The following is a 24,543-nucleotide window of genomic DNA, read 5'->3' as shown; positions in this document are numbered from 1 at the left end:
AAGAACGCCGCCAGGTATGCTACACCTTCCAAGCAAAAGCTGACAAAAATCAGGATGGAGGAACTTTCAATAATGGCAACACGGACCACGGTCACCCCGGTGGTATAGTGGTGGTGGAGGCTGAGGATAAGGAGAAGAACATAAAACAGCCGAAACGAGGAAGCGTATACCCATGTGTGGGTGTGAAGCGGTGCATGTGAATACACCTCCCGAAATAACACAGTGGATTTGACTTTATGTTACTCTGCTGTCATTTGGTGATGATGAGAAGTCTGGCCCAATCCAGCCCTTGTTCATTTTGATAAGGGTCAGCTTGTCAGCATTGTCAGTTGACAGGCGAGTGAGCTTATCAGTTATAATTCCCCTAGCGGCACTAAAAACACGCTCCGATAACACGCTAGCGGCAGGGCAGGCCAGGACCTCCAAGGTGTACAGAGCGAGTTCATTCCAAGTATCCAGCTTGGATACCCAATAATTAAAAGGCACAGAGGAATCACGGAGGACGCTGGTACGGTCGGCAAGGTACTCCCTCACCATCTTTTGAAACTTTCCACTGCTTGTGAGAGTACCCCGCGCCTCAGGGTCTGTCCGAAGGGAGGGTCTGAGAAAACTGTCCCAGAACGTTGACAGTGTTCCCCTGCCTCTGGTGGATTGGAGTTGCGTCTCTCTTGCATGTACGCCTTGGTTGGGCAACAACAAACTGTGACCTCTGCCGCTAGCGTGTTCAGATGGGAATTTTTTTAACAGTTCTGCAGCAAGGGCCTTCTGGAACTGCCCCATTTTTGTAGACCTCTCCACCTCAGGAATAAGAGAGTGAAAGTTCTCCTTGTAGCAGGGGTCTACAAGTGTCACCAACCAGTAATGACTGTCACCCAAAATTTTGACAACGCGAGGGTCACGGTTAAGGCAGCGTAACATAAAGTCAGCCATGCGTGCCAGACTGGTAACGGGCAAGATTTCCGTGTCCTCACCAAGATGACAACAGACCATGCTCTCCTCCTCCTCCCCCCCCCCGTCTTCAGGCCACCCACGCTGAACTGACGGTATGACAGTTGTACAGGTACTACCATCTACAGCGCATGATACCAGCTCCTGTTCTTACTCCTCCTCCTCCTCTCCCTCATTGTCCCCCAATGCACATTGGGATTAGATAAGGCTGGGCTGTGTGTAATCGCCCGCTACAGCTTCTTTATCCATCTCATCATACTCTGGCTGCAATGCCTCCTCTTTAATTCTCTGCAGAGAGCGTTGCAAAAGACAGACAAGTGGGATGCTGACACTAATGATGGCGTCATCGCCACTCACCATCTTGGTGGCCTCCTCAAAGTTTGTCAGGATGGTACATATGTCAGACATCCAGGTCTACTCCTGAGGTCTTATGTGTGGAGTCTGACCTGAATATCGACGAACTTGTTGCACCTGGTACTCCACAACTGCTCTCTTCTGCTCACAAATCCTTAGCAACATGTGGAGGGTAGAGTTCCAACATGTGGGGACATCACACACCAGTCGGTGTGCCGGAATCTGCAAACACTTCTGCAACACAGCAAGGGCGGCGGAAGCTGTAGCCGACTTGCGAAAATGAGCTGACAGACGGCGTACTTTCACGAGCAGATCTGGCAACTCGGGGTACGATTTAAGAAACCGCTGAACCACGAGGTTAAGCACATGAGCCAGGCATGGTACGTGTGTGATCTCGCCTCGCCTCAGAGCCGCCACCAGGTTATGGCCATTGTCACACACGGCCATGCCTGGATGGAGGTTCAGCTTTCTCAGCCACAGATCTGCCTGCTCTTTCACAGCTGTGCACAACTCACAAGCAGTGTGAGGTTTATCACCTAAGCTTATGAGTTTCAGCACAGCCTGTTGACGCTTGGCGGAGGCAGTACTGCAGTGCTTCCAGCTTGTAACTGATGTGGTGATATCTGAGATGGAGGTTGAGCATGAGGAGGAGGAGGAGGAGGATGATGCGCAGGAGCTTTACACTGTGGGGGCAACTCTGACTGACATAGGGCCCGCAATCCTCGGTGTGGGGAGGATGTGTTCCGTCCCAAGGTCCGACTGGGTTCCGGCTTCCACTATGTTTACCCAGTGTGCCGTCAGGGAGAAGTACCGTCCCTGGCCACAAGCACTTGTCCACGTGTCCGTTGTCAGGTGGACTCTCTCAGTAACTGCGTTGTTGAGGGCACGGCAGATGTTTTGGGACACGTGCTTGTGTACTGGGGGGATGGCACACCGGGCAAAATAGTGTCGGCTGGGGACCGAGTACCGAGGGACGGCCACCGCCATAAGGTTGCGGAAGGATTCCGTCTCCACCAGCCTAAAAGGCAGCATTTCCAACGCAAGCAGTTGTGAAATGTGCGAATTTAGGACTGTGGCCTGTGGGGCGTTAGCTGCGAATTTCCGCTTTCGTTCAAAGGTCTGGGATATGGACAATTGAACGCTACGGTGGGACGTGGACGTAGACGTTGATGCTGTTTCTTGAGAAACTGCCATAACAAGTGAAGAATGAGAGGAGGGGGCATCTTTACATGCAGTATGGACAGGGGATTTCCTTGCACACACAACAGGGGATTCTAATGCACACACAACAGCGGAAGAAGCAGTGATGACACCCGCTGACACTGGTCGTGGACACTGGGGTTCGCCCCACAATGTCGGGTGCTTTGCTGCCATGTGCCTGATCATGCCGGTGGTGGCCAGGCTGGTAGTTTTGTCACCCCTGCTGATGCTGGCATGGCAGGTGGTACAAGTGGCCTTTTTGGGGTTATCAGCAGAGTCTTTAAAAAAATTCCAGACTCTGGAAGACCTACCGCTTGTACTGGCAACGTCCCTCATGTTGGTGTTACGGGGACGGTTGCCCGCCTTCTGTCTGCGGAAACCACACTGCTTCTTCCTGCCTGTTGGGGTACTCTGCCTCCCTCCCCCTGTGTGCTGCTGGCCTCAGTCTGCATGTCCTCCTGCCACGTTGGGTCAGTTACTAGATCATCCACCACCTCCTCCTCTTCCACTTGCGCACCACGATGCTCCTCCTCACTTCCTGGCAATTGTGTCTCATCATCATCCACCTCTTGTGACAAATTGCCAGCGTCGACTTCCTGTGGCCGTGGCTGTTCAAATATTTGTGCATCACTACATGGGATCTCCTCTTCCACTACTTCAAGCGGAGCAGGCGAGGAGCACAAATCTGGAAATGGACCAGTGAACAGCTCTTCAGAGTGTCCAAGTGTGGGATCAGTTGCTGTCTGACGACACTCGGTATGGTGGGAGGAAGGAGCATCAGGGTGAGGAGGAGTATGCGGTTGAGACTCACGGCTACTAAGAGTTGACCGTGTGGAAGACAGACCGGAGGAAGTGGTGCTCAGGTATCTGGAAGTATTATCTGCTATCCAATTAATAACCTGTTCACACTGATCAGTAGAGATGAGCGTTGTTCTACTCGAACTGTTCGCCAATCTCAAATTCGAGCTGTTTTGGGCGGTGTTCGAGCCGTTCGGCGAACACGAACAATTTGAGAAAAATTTGGCTGTTCGAGGTTATGTTCGATAACTGTTCGTGCACCAAAATCATAACTGGATTTTTTCTCAGTAATGATGAAAATTAATATTAATACGCAGTTTGAGTGTACAGCGGGGTGGGGGGAGGGGCAGGGGATGGATCTCTGCAGGAACAATGAAGATCTCCATTTTTTTTTTCTCTTTCCCGCATTTACAGTGGGAAGGTGCAATCTGTCAGCCTATCAGCAGCGCACACACGGAGCGAAGTGCTTTTTTTCACACAAGCAAGGGCATGTGTCATTGGCAGTGTATGTCACATGTCCTTGCCCTATAAGACCAAGCCATTTTCCCCGTCACCACCATTTTCTCACTGCTGCAGCTGCGTGTTAGACGGCACCGCTGTTGCTGTGTGCGCTATACCTTGTTAATTTCAAGCCAATTTTCGCACAAATCTACAGATAGCTTGGGAGTAGGGAATAGTTGTGATTGCAGTCCTTTTAAGGACTAGGTTACAGCATTTCCTACGACTTTTATCAGGCAGGTCTGTGCTCTTAAATAGATAGATTGTGGGAGTAAAGACTAATTGTAATTGGAGTCCTTTTCAGGACTAGGTTACATCAGTTCCTATCAGTTTTTGCCAGGCAGGTCTGTGCCAGTGCTGTGCAAGTTTTTTTCACAGCATTTGGCTGAATCTAGCAAAGCTAATCCTTTTTGGCCTATTGCAGAGTGTGTTAGTCAGTGGAGTAGCCTATCTGTGTTACAAGATATACCACCTGTGTATAGAATACCAATTTTTTTACTGCACCTAGTGAAGTAAAATCTTTTGGGCATAGCATCATTCTATTAGTCCATCTATACTGACCTCCATCAGGTTGCAAATTGAATATAATTTTTTTCTGCATCTAGCTCTGAAAAAATATTGGGATTCTAGCTGTGTGTGGGACTTGTTGTATTAGTCCATCTATACTGACCTCCATCAGGTTGCAAACTGAATATATTTTTTTCTGCATCTACCTCTGAAAAAATATTGGGCTTCTAGCTGTGTGTGGGACTTGTTCTATTAATCCATCTATACAGACCTCCATCAGGTTGCAAACTGAATATATTTTTTTCTGCATCTACCTCTGAAAAAATATTGGGCTTCTAGCTGTGTGTGGGACTTGTTGTATTAGTCCATCTATACTGACCTCCATCAGGTTGCAAACTGAATATATTTTTTTCTGCATCTACCTCTGAAAAAATATTGGGTTTCTAGCTGTGTGTGGGACTTGTTCTATTAATCCATCTATACAGACCTCCATCAGGTTGCAAACTGAATATATTTTTTTCTGCATCTACCTCTGAAAAAATATTGGGCTTCTAGCTGTGTGTGGGACTTGTTGTATTAGTCCATCTATACTGACCTCCATCAGGTTGCAAACTGAATATATTTTTTTCTGCATCTACCTCTGAAAAAATATTGGGCTTCTAGCTGTGTGTGGGACTTGTTCTATTAATCCATCTATACAGACCTCCATCAGGTTGCAAACTGAATATATTTTTTTCTGCATCTACCTCTGAAAAAATATGTGGCCTTCTAGCAGTGTGTGGGACTTTCTCTATTAGTCCATCTATACTGACCTCCATCAGGTTGCAAACTGAATATAATTTTTTTCTGCATCTAGCTCTGAAAAAATATTTGGCCTTCTAGCAGTGTGTGGGACTTTCTCTATTAGTCCATCTATACTGACCTCCATCAGGTTGCAAATTAAAAATAATTTTTATCTGCATCTACAGTACCTCTGAAAAAATATTTGGGCTTCTAGCTGTGTGTGGGACTTGTTCTATTAGTCCATCTATACTGACCTCCATCAGGTTGCAAATTGAATATAATTTTTATCTGCATCTAGCTCTGAAAAAATATTTGGCCTTCTAGCAGTGTGTGGGACTTTCTCTATTAGTCCATCTATACTGACCTCCATCAGGTTTCAAATTGAATATAATTTTTATCTGCATCTAGCTCTGAAAAAATATTTGGCCTTCTAGCAGTGTGTGGGACTTTCTCTATTAGTCCATCTATACTGACCTCCATCAGGTTGCAAATTAAAAATAATTTTTATCTGCATCTACCTCTGAAAAAATATTTGGGCTTCTAGCTGTGTGTGGGACTTGCTCTATTACTCCATCTATACTGACCTCCATCAGGTTGCAAACTGAATATATTTTTTTCTGCATCTACCTCTGAAAAAATATTGGGCTTCTAGCTGTGTGTGGGACTTGTATTAGTCCATCTATACTGACCTCCATCAGGTTGCAAATTAAAAATAATTTTTATCTGCATCTACAGTACCTCTGAAAAAATATTTGGGCTTCTAGCTGTGTGTGGGACTTGTTCTATTAGTCCATCTATACTGACCTCCATCAGGTTGCAAATTGAATATAATTTTTATCTGCATCTAGCTCTGAAAAAATATTTGGCCTTCTAGCAGTGTGTGGGACTTTCTCTATTAGTCCATCTATACTGACCTCCATCAGGTTGCAAATTAAAAATAATTTTTATCTGCATCTAGCTCTGAAAAAATATTTGGCCTTCTAGCAGTGTGTGGGACTTTCTCTATTAGTCCATCTATACTGACCTCCATCAGGTTGCAAATTAAAAATAATTTTTATCTGCATCTACCTCTGAAAAAATATTTGGGCTTCTAGCTGTGTGTGGGACTTGTTCTATTAATCCATCTATACAGACCTCCATCAGGTTGCAAACTGAATATAATTTTTTTCTGTATCTAGCTCTGAAAAAATATTTGGCCTTCTAGCAGTGTGTGGGACTTGTTCTATTAGTCCACCTATACTGACCTCCATCAGGTTGCAAATTCAAAATAATTTTTTGTCTGCATCTAGCTCTGAAAAAATATTTGGCCTTCTAGCAGTGTGTGGGACTTTCTCTTTTAGTCCATCTATACTGACCTCCATCAGGTTGCAAACTGAATATATTTTTTTTCTGCATCTACCTCTGAAAAAATATTGGGCTTGTAGCTGTGTGTGGGACTTGTTCTATTAATCCATCTATACAGACCTCCATCAGGTTGCAAACTGAATAAAAAAATTTTCTGCATCTACCTCTGAAAAAATATTTGGGCTTCTAGCTGTGTGTGGGACTTGTTCTATTAGTCCATCTATACTGACCTCCATCAGGTTGCAAATTGAATAAAAAAATTTTCTGCATCTAGCTCTGAAAAAATATTTGGGCTTCTAGTGGTGTGTGGGACTTGGTCTATTAGTCCATCTATACTGACCTCCATCAGGTTGCAAATTAAAAATAATTTTTTTCTGCATCTAACCCAGCCAATAGTTTTGGCCTAATACCACAGTTTGGCCACTCAGCTCTGCTCGGTTCCCATCCATTGTTTTTTTGTGCAAACAACTCCAGAGTTGTGAATTAGTTAACCACCAAAATGAGTGGAAAAAGGCCTGCTGCTGGTGGAAAGGGGAATAGGCGTGTTGGGAAGGGGAAAAAAGGTTGTGTCCGTGGGGTAGGTGTTAAAGCATAAATAGTATCTAGATACACACAAACAAACATAAATAGGGATGCTATTCACCCAGTGGGGTGGACTAGTTCAGAAAATACAACAGGAGATATATGTTCCTTAATTTACTACAATAATGTTTACTCCTTAATAGTAGAGAGAGACTATCATATGCAAACAGTGGAAATTCATAAGTAGAAAGAAAAGGAACAATCTCACCGGTCCTGCAGCACGAATTTCTCCACAGAATAGCACAGGGTTAATCCAGCGGTCATCCACCTCTGACCCTATAATGCCCTGTTCTCATATGCTGTCCCTAGGACCCCAAAGCTCCCGCCCTAACAAGGGCAGTCCACAGCTGACCCTAAAGATCTGATCAGCCCTACATAGACCCTACAGAAGTTTCCCAACGCGTTTCCTCACCATCAAGTGATTCTTCAGGGGAGTAACAGAAAAATTATTATCAATGGTCTAGGGTATGGTAACCCTCCATGCAGGTATATAGAAAAGGCAGTGGCAAAATGGCCACAGGTTGATTGCCTTAAGTATGTTCAGGTACAATTAATCCAAATAATTCCCATGTGTGTACCTTGAGACACATCTGGTCTCATTGGATAACACCGTAAATAGCAGCGAACTTTAGCCAATTAAAGCTCGTATATGCAAATGCCCCCTGCAGGAGCTAAACCCACCCACACATACATGCCCCAGCGATCCACAAATGCCCCATAAAGGGCAGACAACGATCCCCTACCCCCCAAGGCAGGATCCCCCCGAGGAGACACATCTAAGACCCCCACAAAGAAAAATCCATTATAAGACCCCCTGAAAACGAGACAATCTAACACTTCCCATGCAGTATGCTCCATTCCCACGCCGTGGAACACTGTTTGCGCTCCACCGATGTCACTTCCGGTCATGTGATCCACACCGCGGCGTCACTTCCAGTTTCTTGGAACGCAAGCCTGCGCTCCACCGCCGTCATTTCCGGTTTCGTGGAACGCAAGTCTGCGCTCCACCGCCCCATAGCCATCTCACAGACCCAAAATCAGTGGTCTCAGCAAACATAGCACAATGGCCGACCACAAAGAGCATCCCCACTATGTCATAAAGCCTGCACAATACCCCTAAAGAGGGAATGTGCAAATGACAAAAAAAGGGGGGGGGGGGAACGCCTCATATACATAAGATCTATAAGACACACCTCCTATATATATATATATACCTCATAAGCTTAAAGCCACACAACCTCCAGTGGGAGGATAAAAATGCAAAGAGTGAGGATATGTACAGGGGTTTATAAACGATCTTAGATAGCATAGGATAAGAGGGCATAATCAGTACATTAGAAACGAATAAGTGGTGAAAAGGGGGGGGTGAAGATGGAGAGGAGGGGGGAGGGGAAAAGGAAGAAGGGAACGGGAGGGGGGCAAAAAAGCTCAACTCACAGGGAGAATATATAAGTAGATTTGCATATAGGGATTCAGAGCCATATCCCTGTTCACTCTATCTCATACACATATGAAAAAGAAAAGGTGTATTTATACATTGATGTCCAAGCAGGTTCAAAAGAAGGTTATGTAATATCTAGTTCCAAAGAGTAAAAGAAAGTCCAAGGCTAAGGAAGCCAGCAGTATCGGGAGAAAAATACAAGAGTTTACTCATCTATAAAGCAGTTGAATGTAAGTTGTTCATTCAGCCCCATAGGGGCCATAGTTTTAAGTCGGAAAATCCAACTTGTTTCCTTCTGTAGGATTACACGATCCCAGTTACCTCCCCTATGGGGTTTAGGGACCTTTTCTATCCCCATGAACAAAATGGCCTTCTTGTCCCCTCCATGAAACTCATTAACGTGTCTCGCAATGGGTGTTTCCCTATGATGTTCAATGTCCCCCAGATGCTCGCCTATCCTCCGTCTCAAGTCACGTTTTGTTTTACCAACGTACTCAAGGCCGCATTTACAGGTACCTTTATAAACCACCCCTTGTGTACGGCAGTTAATAAAGTCCAGCACCCGAAATTCCCTGTCAATGTTATTGCCTCGGAATGTTTTACCACACTGTATCGATGAGCAGACCACACATTTTCCACATTTATAGCATCCCTTAGTCAAAGAGCCAAGCCAATTATCCTGTCTAGGTGCAGAGTAGTGACTATGTACCAAACGGTCCCGGAGAGAGCGGCCTTTTTTATATGTAACATGGGGGAACCCCCCAAGGTATGGAGATATATCTCCATCCATTTCCAAGATAGGCCAATACTTGTTAAGGATCTCCTTCGCCTCCCTAGCTCCGTTTCTAAAGGTTGTAATAAACCTAACCACTTCTCCATCATCACCCTTAGGTTTAGAAGTCAACAGGCTGGACCTTCTTCTGGACCTACTCTTGAGGTTTGCTTGATGTACCACATCTCTAGGGTAACCCCTTTCATGGAATCTATTGTGGAGGTCGGCAGCCTGCTCCTCAAAAGCAAGATTGGTGGTACAATTTCTGCGAACTTCGCAGATATTGGCCTGTAGGGATACCTCTCTTCAGGGGAACAGGATGATGACTTTCCCATCGAAGCAACGAGTTGGTCGCTGTAGGTTTTCGAAACGTACTCGTTTCCACAAGACCACCTCTACCCTTGCGAATCAAAACGTCAAGAAAAGGAAGACAAGTAGAGTCTGCTTCACACGTAAATCTCAGGCCAATCGGATTTTTATTAAGCCCCTCAACGAGGAGCTGAAATTCCTGAACGGAGCCCCTATATATGACAAATACGTCATCTAAATACCGTGCCCACATTTCAATCCTCTCTACGCCTGAACAGACTCCCTCCTCAAAGACCATTGTTTCCTCCCACCAGCCCAGGAGCAGATTAGCGTAGGTAGGCGCACAAGGGCTACCCATCGCAGTGCCCCTGAGCTGGTGGAAGTACTTATGGTCAAAAGTAAAGAAATTTTTAGTCAAACAAAATTCAAGCGCTTTCAGCAGAAACCCATTATGGGCCCGACACTGCATACTCCTTGTGGATAGATAGTACTGTACTGCCTTCAGACCCATATCATGTGGTATGGAGGAATACAGTGCCTCTACATTCACACTTGCCAAAATGACCTCGGGTCCCAGTGTCACCCCATCCAACTTACGAAGCAAGTCTGCTGTATCTCTGGTGTAAGATGGTAATGCAAGAACAAAAGGGCGTAGCACCTGATCGAGGTATATGCCTAGGTTCTGACAAAGACCACCCACCCCCGATACTATCGGCCTACCTCTAAGGGGATTAATTCCTTTGTGTATTTTAGGTAGGCAATAGAATGTCGCCATCACCGGATGTTGAGGCAGCATAAAATCAAATTCATTTTTGTCAATCAGTTTATCTCTCAGGCCTTTTTTCAATAACTCTGTTAATTCACCCAGAAAGGCCGACATTGGGTTTTCAGAAAGGATCGCATACCCCTGCCTGTCCTTTAACAAATCCAAACACATCCTACAGTATTTTTCGACATCCATGACCACCACATTACCCCCTTTATCTGAAGGTTTGATAACAATGTGGTGGTCCTGTTCAAGATGTCTAATAGCCATTATTTCATCTCTACTACAGTTATACTTATAGAATGTGTTTGTTCTATCAAGTGCCAACAGTTCTCTAGTAACCATATTCACAAACGTGTCAATTCCACGGCGTGGGAATGGAGCATACTGCATGGGAAGTGTTAGATTGTCTCGTTTTCAGCGGGTCTTATAATGGATTTTTCTTTGTGGGGGTCTTAGATGTGTCTCCTCGGGGGGATCCTGCCTTGGGGGGTAGGGGATCGTTGTCTGCCCTTTATGGGGCGTTTGTGGATCGCTGGGGCATGTATGTGTGGGTGGGTTTAGCTCCTGCAGGGGGCATTTGCATATACGAGCTTTAATTGGCTAAAGTTCGCTGCTATTTACGGTGTTATCCAATGAGACCAGATGTGTCTCAAGGTACACACATGGGAATTATTTGGATTAATTGTACCTGAACATACTTAAGGCAATCAACCTGTGGCCATTCTGCCACTGCCTTTTCTATATACCTGCATGGAGGGTTACCATACCCTAGACCATTGATAATAATTTTTCTGTTACTCCCCTGATGAATCACTTGATGGTGAGGAAACGCGTTGGGAAACTTCTGTAGGGTCTATGTAGGGCTGATCAGATCTTTAGGGTCAGCTGTGGACTGCCCTTGTTAGGGCGGGAGCTTTGGGGTCCTAGGGACAGCATATGAGAACAGGGCATTATAGGGTCAGAGGTGGATGACCGCTGGATTAACCCTGTGCTATTCTGTGGAGAAATTCGTGCTGCAGGACCGGTGAGATTGTTCCTTTTCTTTCTACTTATGAATTTCCACTGTTTGCATATGATAGTCTCTCTCTACTATTAAGGAGTAAACATTATTGTAGTAAATTAAGGAACATATATCTCCTGTTGTATTTTCTGAACTAGTCCACCCCACTGGGTGAATAACATCCCTATTTATGTTTGTTTGTGTGTATCTAGATACTATTTTAGATTTTAATTATCCCATTAAAAGTTATATTTTAATTCTGCCATTTTTTGCTGTATATGTCCGATTCTTGTTGGCGGATTTTTTGTGGCCAGATGGCCTTTTTTTGAGATTTGTATGTATTTGCTGTTTATTGTAGGTGTTAAAGCAACAGTAACATCTGCAGAAGAAAGACCATCTTCCAGCCAAACTAAAATGTCTACTTCTTTTAACGGACAATGTGATAAGATCCCTTTCTTACGGCCACGCCAATCGCTACAAATTCCAGATGAGGCACAAAAACAGCAGGTGCTTCAACGGATATCAAGTGCTCCTTTAAGTGGGCTCTCCTCCACATCAACTTCAACATCACAAATACTCCAGTCCTCAAAGGTGTCACCCCAATCGCACTTGCTTCCTCACAGCTCCCAAATCTCCAGCTGCCCGTCTGAGTATGAGGTAGAACAGATGGTTGAGTCTGCAGAGCTGTTTACTCATACTATAGCCTGGGAATCAGAGGTCGACTCCAGCGCTTCTGTGAATCCAGACGAGGAAATGATCTGCACTGATGCCCAGAATCTTTATGAGTCGGATCCAGGACCAGACGCAGAAGGTTCTGACCATAATGTAGACCCTCATTCCCAAACTGTAACTCCTGTTGGTGGAGACAATGAGGAAGACGATGATAAGACTCAAATACCTGATTGGAGCGACAACTTTAGTTTTTTGTCAGGGCAGGAACAGGTTGGCTCTGAGGACGACGGGTGTGATAATGCACAGGGTGATGATGGTGAGGTTGGAGATCCCACTTACTGTCAACCCACAGTCAGCCAAGAGATGAGGTCAGCAGAGGAGGTGGAGGAAGATGCTAGTGACGACGAGGTCAGGTTGCGCCTTCCTGGACAGAGACGTAGTACTGGAAGCACGTCAACAACTGCATCCTCAAACACAACTCTGCCTCTCACCACAAGTCGTGGTGGCTCTTCAGGTCGCATGGGTGCTAAGCCTTGCATAGCCTGGGCATTTTTTCAGATCGATAAAGATGACCCAACTCGTGTTATCTGTAACATTTGTCAGCAAAAGCTAAGTAGAGGCCAAAAAATACATAGTTTGAGTACTTCATGCATGAACCGGCACATGGACATGAAGCATAAGTTGCAATGGGAAGCTCAGTGTGCTACAATGCGGCCTAGCCGGCCGGGCCAACCACCGTCTGCCATATCTTGTGCATCCGCGGCCTCTTCATCCTCTGTGACTGGGGGGACAGCAGTCACACCTGTTTTGGGGCGCAGACCTGCCACCTCTTTACCCGCAACAGCCAGCGTGATTGGCAGGTCATCATTTTCTTTGGAGGTGGTAACACCAGCTGGTGTTGAGCGCTGTCCGACATCGATAGCACCACCTTTGAATCAAGGCAACCTAACATGTCCGCCTGCATCTTCCTCACAGACCGGCAGTTTGCCGGGGACACCCTTATCAACCCCGTCTAAGCACAGTAGCCAGCCCTCGGTCCCTCAGATGTGGACAAGTAAAAGACGATTTCCTCCTAGCCATGAGAAAGCTAAGAGGTTGAATTTCACGATCTGCAAGCTCTTGGCTACAGAAATGCTGCCTTTCCGCCTGGTGGACACAGAGGATTTTCGAGACCTTATGTCCGTCGCAGTGCCCCAGTACCAGATGCCCAGTCGGCACTACTTCTCAAAGAAAGGTGTGCCTGCGCTCCACCAGCATGTCGCACACAACATCACCGCTTCTTTGAGAAACTCTGTGTGTGACAGGGTGCATTTCACCACAGACACTTGGACGAGTAGGCATGGACAGGGGCGTTACATGTCGCTGACTGGGCACTGGGTAACTATGGTGACAGCAGGACAAGGGGCTGCTGTCCAAGTCTTGCCGTCCCCACGAGTTGTGCGTCAATCCTCTTTATGTCAAAGTTCCTCCACTGCTTCTGCCTCCTCAACCTCCTCTCGGTCTTCCACCTGCACCCAAAGCCTGTCTGGTCATGCCACAAGCTTTCTAACTGCGCAGAAGGGATCCTGCACACCTTCTTACTATGCTGGCAGTAGGGCTCAACGTCATCAGGCGGTTTTTACATTGAAATGTCTGGGAAATGTGAGTCACACAGCTGAGGAGTTGTGGTCAGCTCTGGAGAACCAATTTCATGAATGGTTGTCTCCACTGGACCTGAAACCAGGGAAGGCCGTGTGCGACAATGCTGCAAACCTGGGTGCGGTCCTTCGCCGGGGCAATGTCACACACGTGCCTTGTATGGCTCACGTGTTGAACCTGGTTGTCCAGCAATTTTTAGCCCACTATCCCAGACTAGATGGCCTTCTGCAGAGGGCACGGTCGCTGTGTGCTCACTTCCGCCGTTCGCATCCCGCAGCTCAGCGACTTACATCTCTACAGAAGTCGTTGGGCCTGCCACTTCACCGGCTAAAATGCGATGTGCCTACCCGGTGGAATTCAACTCTGCACATGTTGCAGCGACTGTGGCAGCACCGACAAGCCCTGGTGCAATACGTTCTGATGTATAGCCTGGGCCAACGAGATCCAGAGGTGGGGCAAATCACGCTGGAGGAGTGGTCTCAGATCAGGTACCTATGCACCCTTCTGCACAGTTTTGAAATGGCGACGAAGATGTTTAGTGCTGACGATGCCATTATCAGCATGACTATTCCGGTGATTTACAAGCTGGAGCACATGTTAAACAGAATTCGGAGTCAGGTGGTGGCACAAGAGGAGATGGAGGAAGTAGAGGAGGAGGAGTTGTATGCGGAAGGGCTAACATCTGCAAGGTCCAGACGGTCGGCAGCACCAAGGCGGCAGGCATGTGAGGGTGGGGGAGATGGTTTTACCAGGGCGCATGGTAGCAGCCAAACTAGTGAGGAAGGTGCAGGAGCCCAGGAAGAAGTGGAGGACGAACTGATGGAAGACTCATCAGATGAGGGAGACCTTGATCACATTTCTGTTGTGCGAGGTTGGGGGGAGAGGACAGAGGAAGGAAGCATGATTGTTACCTCGCCACCAACACAACAGGGACTTGGTGCTCCTGGATGCGCAACACACATGAGTGCCTTCTTGCTGCACTACCTGCAACATGACCCTCGAATTGTGAGAATTAGAAATAATCCTGACTACTGGGTTGCCACACAGTTAGATCCCCGGTACAAAAGTAAATTTGCAGCAATTATTCCTGTCATAGAAAGGGATGCATGCATGCAGGAGTATCAGCAGAGACTGTTGCAGAATCTTACATGTGCTTTTCCACAAAATACCAGTGGTGCACGTAGTGAATCTCACAGTTCCAACTTGCCAACTGTGGGACCGTCAAGTGTTCAGCACTCAAACCGTAACAGAACCACAGTATCTGCTGGTAACATCAATTTTGCGGAATCATTTCACCACTTTTTTAGCCCATCCTTTGCAAGGCCACAGGAGACAAGAAGTCTGACACATAGTCAACGCCTAGAGACGATAGTACAGGAGTATCTCCAAGTAAACATTGAAGCCACGACTGTGTCACTGGACCCTTGCTCTTTTTGGGCTTCCAATCTGGATAAATGGCCGGAGCTAGCCACTTACGCCTTGGAGATCTTGTCATGCCCCGCAGCCAGCGTTCTGTCTGAACGTGTGTTCAGCGCTGCTGGTGGTGTGCTGACAGATAAGCGCACGCGGCTCTCCACTGATAATGTAGACAGACTCACGTTCATAAAGATGAACAAATCATGGATCCGAAACGGCTTTTCTACCCCTGTGTCATCCTGGGGAGAGTAAAAGCTTGATGATTGGTTAAAATCACCCTACCAACCGTTTTAAGCTTTCAAATTACTAATCATGTTTATCTGTATCTTGGCTGGAAAATAATTTGGGCTTTGTAGCAGTGTGCAGCACTGATTCTATTAGGCCATCTATAATAAGCTCCACCAGATTTAAAATTACTAATCATGTTTATCTGTATCTTGACTGGAAAATAATTTGGGCTTTGTAGCAGTGTGCAGCACTGATCCTATTAGGCCATCTATACTAAAGCTTCACCAGATTTAAAATTAATAATAATTTTTAGCTGCATCTAGCCCGGAAAATATTTTTGGGGCTCCGAGATGCGCAAGACACATAAGTGCCTTCTTGCTGCACTACCTGCAGCATGACCCTCATATTGTCAGAATTCGAAGTAATCATGACTACTGGGTTGCCACACTCTTAGATCCCCCAAACTTTTCGATCAACCTTTTCATTTTAATAAAGACCAAAAAAATGGTCATTTTTGAAATTATAAGCATTAGCAGGTTGTTAGAAACTGAAATCAAACAGTTTTCAACTCAAAACTTTATTCTAGGTGATGTTACATTTTCACATAGGACCCCTTGTTCGAAAGGAGCTTCTGAACTCTCTCGTCCATTGAATTTGTCAGGTTTTGGATGGTTTCTGCTTCAATTGTTTTGCATGAGGACAGAATAACCTCCCAGAGCTGTTGCTTAGATGTGAACTGCCTCCCGCCATCATAGACACTCCTTTTAATGATGCTCCAAAGGTTCTGAATGGGGTAGAGGTCAGGGGAGCATGGGGGTCCCCTTTTATGCCCATATCAGCCAGAGATGCAGATGTTTTATGTGCAGCATGAGATGGTGCATTATCATGCAAAAAAATGATCTTGCTGTGAAATACACGGTTCTTCTTCTTGAACCATGGCAGGAAGTGCTGTTTGAGAAAATCCACATACATTATGGAGTTCATCTTTAGCGCCTTCAGGGATCCTAAAGAGGCCGACAATCTCTCTCCCCATGATTCCAGCCCAAAACATTACTCCACCTCCTCCTTGTTGGCGCTGTAGCCGTGTTTGCGTGGGGTGTCCATCAACCAGCCATCCTCCACTCCATCCATCTGGACCATCGAGTGCTGCACGGCACTCATCCGTGAACCAAACAGTTTTGAAATCAGTCTTCATGTAATGTTTGGCCCACTGGAGCCGTTTCTGCTTGTGTGAAGTGGATAGAGGAGGTCGACAGGATGGCGTATGCACAGCTGCAAACCTCTGAAGGACCCTGCATCTTGTTGTTCGGGGGACGTTGGAGGCACCAGCAGCTTCAAAAACTTGTCTGCTGCTATGACAAGGCTTTTTTGCCGCTGCTCTTTCAACCTGACGTAATTGCCTGTAGGAAAGAGTCCTCAATTTGCCCTTATCAGCACGCACACGTGTGTACTGTGAATCAGCTACATACTTCTTGATTGCCAAGACACTTCATCCTGATCATCGCACAATGTTGATTGTAGTCATGCCTTGACCTAAACACTCCACAATTTGTTGCTTCTCAGCAGCCAACACATCCTTTTTCTTTCCCATTTTGGCAGAAAATGTAGGCTGCTTAATAATGTGAGACAGCCTTCTTAAGTAGTCTTGCCTTTCATTGGACACACCTGCCAAACTAATTAGCACAGGTGTCTGCAATTGCTTACAGTGATATAAAGAGCCCTGACACACATCACCATCAATGAGTTTAACTGACAAACAAACAAATTCTTCCCTTATCACTCCTAAACACTTTTTGCATAATAATTTGGAACACAGTGTACATGTGCTTTTCCACAAAACACCAGTGGTTCACGTAGTGAATCTTACAGTTCTAACTTGCCAACCGTGGTCTGTATGGAGTTGTTCAATAAAGGGCCCAAAATTAAGATAACATAGATGGGAGAGGTCTCTATGAATAGGAATTCCTAAGTATTTGATACCCTGTGAGGGCCAGGCAAAGGGAAAGTTGGACTGGATGGAATCCTATATGGATTTGGGGAGGGAGACATCGAGGGCCTCAGACTTCGCTGCATTGATTTTAAAATTTGACCATGTAACAAAGTGATCTATTTCAGCCATAACAGCATGGATGGATATATGTGATTGAGTGATATATACTAGGACATCATCAGCAAATAGAGAGCACTTGTACTCAGTGCCTCCCACCTCAATCCACCTAATATTGGGGTTATGGCGAATTGATGAGAGCAGGTGCTCCGTCACTAGGATGTATAAGAGAGGGGACAGAGAACATCCCTGCCTTGTCCCATTGGTGATTGTGAAAGGTGATGAAAATGTTCTGACGCGCCCCCTGGGCCTTGGGACACCCGGAGCCGGACCCTTTTTGGTGGATGCTGGTGGTTGTAGTCTCCGTGGCGGCGACCCGGTTCCGTGGCTCAGGGCGGTCAAACCAGTGGCGGAACTATTTATGTGGTTTTGATGTTTAAATGTCCGACTACGCCACCCGTGGATTGCGGTTAGGAGTATAGCCTCAGGGCAGTGTATGCGGAGGATGGGGGTGATGGTGCAGGGCAGCAGCAGTAACGACACGGAGTCAGTGATGCAGTCCAGGGCCTTTACTCACAGTTCTTATTATCCAGACCACGTCTGCAGGTAACGGCTGCCCACGTCGTACTGTGCTCACCAGGTGAGGGGCTCAGACAACTCCCAGATAACTTTGGAGCGCTTCACAGGACCCCCTTTGTGTGTCCTTTGTCTGGCCTTTCTTACCAACCCTTCTGTCCGGCTGCCTCGGGCCTCCTCTTGGTAAACTTGGCGCCAGTTTCCCTGACCCTATGTGGTGCCTTCCTAGCGGGTGTAGAGAGGGGCTGCGCCACATAAAATGTCACAGCCTCCTGTTTCTAGCTGAAGGTCGTTTCCTGCCTCCACTAGTTTCGGGGACCGGTCTCCCCCTTTGGCCTGACCCCTCCAAGCAGGTGGATTCGGGCGTGCGGTGGCGACTCGCCCGTCCGCACCCCTGGGATCCCTTCGTTCCTCGTTCCTGGAGCCTTCTCCGCTCCTCTTCCTTCCTTCTCCCTCTTCCAGGCCTGGGCCTCTGTTACTAGGCCCGCCTCCGGAGCAGAGCTCATGCAGAGCCCCTGCTCCCTGCCACTTCTGCTCAGACTTCTCTGCACTGAACTAAGATGGTGCCCACCTTTTATACTCCCTTCTCAATGCACCCAGGAACTGCTTCCTCCCTGCTCCTGCACTACAGGGTTCCCCTTCCTCAGTGTTCCCTCCCCCCACTCCAGCCAGGGACAGGGACTGTCGTGCCCATCTCAGGGGCATATTGGTCGCCCTGCCCCACGGCAGTGTGGTGTAATGCATGCAGGTGTCGGGTCCTGATCCACACTACATCTTTACCTGAGAGTGAGATATCACACTTCTGGGTGAGGTGCAATACCTCTGTAGCAACCGAGCCCTCAGGGTGCTACAGTTCCATTTATCTTCAGCCTAGGTGACGTATTGCGATACAGGGCCGTGATTTTGGCTATAAAAGGGTCCCCTAGACCCCTACCCCAAGCTTTTTAAGAGAATCATATATGGCGTGCCAGGAGACTCTATGGAATGCTTTCTCAGCATCCAACGAGAGTATCTAATTAAAAATTTTTAACTGCATCTAGCCCAAGAAATACTTTGTGCCTAGTAGCAGTGTCTGCTAGTCAGCGGATTATCCCGGCTGTTAAGCAAGCTACACCACCTGTAGTTTGGACACTTAATTTTTTCAAAGGAAATGCTTCGGGACCACGGGATACTCAGTGAAGAGCATCAGGAGGCACCCCAAGGCATAGGGGCTGGGACTGGCAGTAGGATGCCTTGCGGTGGACAGCCGAGCTCGATCCTTATAAAAGCTTTTTAACTGCAGCAGCTTTAGTGGACGCTACTGGAGCTGGAATTACGCGGATGCTGGCATGAGACTTGCCCTCCAATAGATCCTTGTAAATGGATTTAAAGTGTATTCATTCAAATTAGAGAGACAATTTAAATTAAAAAGCTTAGAGCTGCCTCCACCACAGGGGGGCTCGCTCGACCCACCAGCGGACAGGCACCAGTATTGGGAGAGGGGGGCTGGCCGTCAGGGTTCACCGCGGCTCTGGCACAAACCCGGCGACGCGGAGGTGGCACGGGCAGGAGCGGACTGAACGTGTCGGCTTCTCACTTTTTGGATTTTAGAAGGGCATGACATGCCTATATCTGTGTCTCCCCCTCCTTTTACTCCTCCACCTCTTTTCTTTTCGCATGACTATATGTACTTGTCACTTTTCCATGTGTTAGTTGTGTCTTCTCAGCAGTTTGTCAGCTTTTGGACACCTTTGAAGGTGTTTTCTATGTGTTTCTATGTGTTTTTGTTTGCCTGCCATTGGTTTTAACGGTGTTCGAAGGTGTTCGACGAACAGTTCGACGAACAGTTCGGCGAACACACGGGTGTTCGACGAACCGAACCGAACTCGAACACTACGGGGGTGGCTCAACACTACTGATCAGTTCGCAATAGTGGTGTTGTTGTGTGCTTCCCTAGTAATTCGGTCAAGAAGTGGGAGCGAGAAGAAGTGGCTGTTGGTTGTGGCACATTTTCACCTTGGCCACAGACCCGTCCTCTGCACGCACCATCACCAGAACGTCCAGTTCCACGTCCCTTGCCATGTGTAAAATAGCTTACACTCGCACTATCAATGGAAAAAGGGTAATAAAAAGGAGATTAGAACCGTGGAAGAGGAAAACCACAATTCTATTTCTCTGGCGTACACCCGACTCTTTTAAACAATCAGAACAATCAGGGAGAAACTATTACTGTTTTTCTTTACGGAAAAAATACCAAAAGCTGTATAATAGAGATTTTTTACCGTCGAATGGCAAAACCACAGTTATTGTTTACTGGGGTATACCATAAAATTTTAAATATATATATTTGCGGCTGAACAGTGAGCGACACACTCAAACTGTTTTTTTTTTTTAGATACAAACGGCCCAAAACAGGATAATACAGACATTTGACCCGTGGAACTGCAAAACCACACTGGGATTTGTCAGGCCTACAACAGACTATTTTCAACAGATATATTTTTGTGTCTGAACAGTCAGGAGACACTACTGTTTTTTTTTAAGGCAAAAAATGCGACGAAAAACAGGATAATAGAGATTTTTTACCGTGGAACAGCAAAACCACAGTTTTATTTTAGTGGTGTATACCAGACTTTTTTAAAAATATAGATTTGCGGCTGAACAGTGAGCGACACACTCAAACTGTTTTTTTTTTTAGATACAAAAGGCCCAAAACTGGATACTACCAAGATTTGACCCGTGGAACTGCAAAACCACACTTGAATTTGTCGGGCTTACAACAGACTATTTTCAACAGATATATTTTTGTGTCAGAACAGTCAGGAGACACTACTGTTTTTTTAAAGGCAAAAAATGCGAAAAACAGGATAATAGAGATTTTTTACCGTGGAACAGCAAAACCACAGTTTTAATTTACTTGTGTATACCAGACTTTTTTAAAAATATAGATTTGCGGTTGAACAGTGAGCGACACACTCAAACTGTTTTTTTTTAGATACCAAAGACCCAAAACTGGATACTACAGAGATTTGACCCGTGGAACTGCAAAACCACACTTGGATTTGTCGGACCTACAACAGACTATTTTCAACAGATATATTTTTGTGTCAGAACAGTCAGGAGACACTCATGTTTTTTTTTAGGGCAAAAAATGCGAAAAACAGGATAATAGAGATTTTTTACCATGTAACAGCAAAACCACACTTCTGTTTCTGTGGCCTATACCAGACTCTTTTCAACAGATATATTTTTGTCTGAAAAATCAGAGACACACATTTTTTTTTTGGGGGGGGAGGGACACCAATAGGTTAATAAGACGGGTATTTGTACAGTGTGAAAGAGGAAAAAAAAAAGAGGATTTAGATGAAAGAAAAGGATTTTCACTGGCCCCCGAGACCTGGAGCTAAGTCCAGCAATTTAAGAAACAGGAGCACACAGGACTGTAATGCAGCGTTTGCTGGTATAACCACTGCGTCTCCTATACAGCCTGCCTGCCTGCCTGATATCTGGGATGGATATTAGTCCTGAGAAGGACTGTTTGTTTGATTTGGCAGCCTTTACAGACCCTACACTAACTATTTCGCAGGATAAATCTTTCCCTAGCTCAGCAGCGCTGTCCCTACACTGTCTAATCCGGAGCGACTGTGTCCAAGATGGCGGCGCCCGGTTTTAAATACTCGAGGTGACGCTGTGTGGCCAGCCAATCACTGTAATGCCCACAAACAACATGGCTGCGGCATTACAGTGACTGGATGGCAATCCCTGCTTGTTCATTGACTCTGTAAAGAGCGCCAAACGTGCAAGGCGGAGACCAGAGCTCCCGCCCGAGTAACCCGAAAATGCTCGGTGCTCGCCGAACATCCCGAGTAGCATGCTCGCTCAACACTAATGCTAACCGAAAGGGTTAACAGAACATACTCGCTCATCACTAATCCTAAAATGTCTCCAGTTTGATTGCAATTCAAGTACATTTGGATTTTAGCTGGATTAAAGAACATAGGGGCCGATTAATTAATGGGAACTTGTCACCAGAGAAAACGCCATTACCCTACATATATGGGGTTAATCTGTAAGTTAATAGCGTTATTAACCTGCCAGGCGCCTGCAGAAGAGAATTAACTTTATTTTCCTTGGCGGCATTCCAGTTTCAGTCACGGGGCGGTGGTGGCTCTGGTTCAATATCCGCTCAGAGTATACAGAGTGGGGGGCTAACTGACTGATGGTTTGCATTGAGGCCGGCTCTCAGTCACTGCTGGGGGTTCTTTAATACTGCTCTTGCAGAATTATCTGGGTAGAAAGTCAAAATGTGCAATTGTAAGTACACAGTGCTATATAATATGATGACTGCAATATAGTAAGAGGATAAAAAAAATTCTGGGAAGAGTGCTTCTTTAAACACTGCCATTGCTCAGAACTCTAGTGGTGTTCAGTGATATACGTAGTAAAAACGAACGTTACAAACAGAACAAAAACTCAAAGTGTGCATCCATTTTTGTTCCGTTTGTAACAGATTTAGTTTTTTTTATATATATACCAGGTTCATTACAATTGAATGAAAACTGGACGTGTGAACAGAGCCTTATAAAGGAAAGCCATCATCAGAAAATGATCTATAGATTAGATTAGGTTTTCTGTTAAATTTATTTTTTAAGAGACTTTTTAGCAATTTTATTTTACATAGCACAATCTGCATTGAAAGGAAAAAAAAACAGGTCTTGCAATCTTCGCAATGATCTTTGGGGCTGTTTTAGACTCGAAGCACACATTGTGTTTTTTGCTGCATTTTTTCAGTGCACATTTGTCATGAAACCTGAAGGATTTCCTGATGACAGCAAAGAGAATGAGAATCCTGAAGTCTCGTGCACACGTTGCTTATTGGTGACTTGCGGATTTAAAGCTGCAGCATGTCAATTCATTCAGCGTTTTTGGTGCAAATTTCACCCACATTAATGAAATGAAAAATCTGCACCAAAAACACAAGTAAAAAAGCAACAAAAAATGCAGCAAAAAAGAGGCAATAACTCACCTTTTTCCTGCCAAGAGATGCAGAAATGGCGCAGAAATTTCTGCACCAAATACTTACCCTAACTTTCTTCATTTTCAGGAAATAGCACATGTATATTAGCCACAATAGACTATATCTTTTGTATTGAAGTATCTAATGAGCGTGTGTAGAAGGTCATTGCGAAGGGCGGGGGAGCAGGGGAGCGACATCACTTATTGTGATGGGTGGATCCTGTGTTAACAACTCTGTATAAGGTGTTATCTGTCATTGTAATCCTGCCTCTGATGATAAAAACTCCCGTAAACTCTTCCTGAAAGGACAGATGTTACCAGTTTAAAAAGCCCCAGTGGTCAATGTGAAAATTGCAGGATTACGGTACATTTTTTAATAAAGATTGTGATATGAAAAAAAAAACTGATTTAAACAATAGGTAATTTTCAGATAAAAGCTTCCCTTTAAGGTATCAGTTACTGTTTTTTTTACCATGCTTTTAACACTGCTCAATACTTTAGGTCCTGAGGAATACAATTTAATTACTCCTTTTTTGATGATTATACCCCCCCTCCCCGGCCAAAAGAAAGGGGTTAGGGAAGATTTACATCCGAGAAGCTGGAACACTTTATGGTTTGGGAACACTCAGTGAGCACTTAGCAACTCATTAGTATAGGTTCATAGGTGACTGAAACTTTTCTGTCTTAACAACACGATTGACAAGAGGCATGATTAAACTTCATTATCAAAGGATACGGACACCATTGGAGCATTTTTTTTTACTTGCATGCATGTATTTTGGTCTAAAAATAATTTTGCATTTGGGTTACATTAAAAATTTTGTATCATTTTGCTTCTCTAGCCTTTGTATTGCACTGTGTGTTGCTGGCTGTAGAATGAGTTAACTGAGGTTCCATCAGTGAGCTCATTCTCATCTCTTTTTTAGTTCCTCTCAGTTGATCTTTTACCACATGAAAGTTGAACTATTTGGTCTTAAATCAGAAGAAAAGAACTCAGAAGAAGAAACAAGCATTATAAATAATCAGAACCAGCTCACTGACAGATTCTAAGCTAACTCGTTCTGCTGCCAGCAATAGACAGTGCAACGGCTATCAATGTAAAATAGGGCAATTTTAATTACAGCTCAATTGCAAAAAATATTTTTAGCTTAAAATATATGAATTTAGTGTAAACAAATGACCCCCAATGCATCCGTATCCTTATCCATACCCTTTAAGGATCTATTGGGCGGTGTTAATCATAACTGGGCAAATGTATAGACCACAACCAGTTAGACCCCACTAATGATGACATTTTTGGGTCTTCCCTTTAAATTACTTATTTTTATATACATATTATCTTGTAGCTTTTAGGCTATGTTTACACATTGAGTTTTTTCAGGGTTTTTTATGCTTTTTTATGCAAATTTTCAGCTGCGTTTTACAGAACCAACAAAGCCTATGAGATTCCAGAAATCTCATGCACACTCCTTGGTTTCTGTTCGACCAGCATTTTGTGCTTTGCATGTTTTTTTTCAGAATAGAGCATGTCACTTCTTTAAGCATTTTTTCTGCGTTTTTTCAGCTTTTTTCACCCATTGAAAGTAATAGGCAGTGAAAAAACGTAGAAAAAACGCATAGTGTGAACATAGCTATCAGGTTTTGCTGCGTATTTAGTGAAAAAAGC

At 45.3% G+C, this 24,543-nt stretch overlaps 1 protein-coding gene across 1 annotated transcript in view; it reads left to right on the top strand.

Annotated features, from left to right (window-relative positions):
• HAAO (3-hydroxyanthranilate 3,4-dioxygenase) overlaps positions 1–24,543 on the top strand; it is a 160,119-nt gene that overhangs the window by 89,572 nt on the left and 46,004 nt on the right. The window lies entirely within an intron of this gene.

Source organism: Phyllobates terribilis, unplaced genomic scaffold (assembly GCF_046119375.1).
Source record: "Phyllobates terribilis strain yellow unplaced genomic scaffold, ASM4611937v1 Scaffold_3__8_contigs__length_932513732, whole genome shotgun sequence".
Lineage (NCBI taxonomy): Eukaryota > Metazoa > Chordata > Amphibia > Anura > Dendrobatidae > Phyllobates > Phyllobates terribilis.
This window is presented reverse-complemented; position numbering and strand designations above follow the sequence as displayed.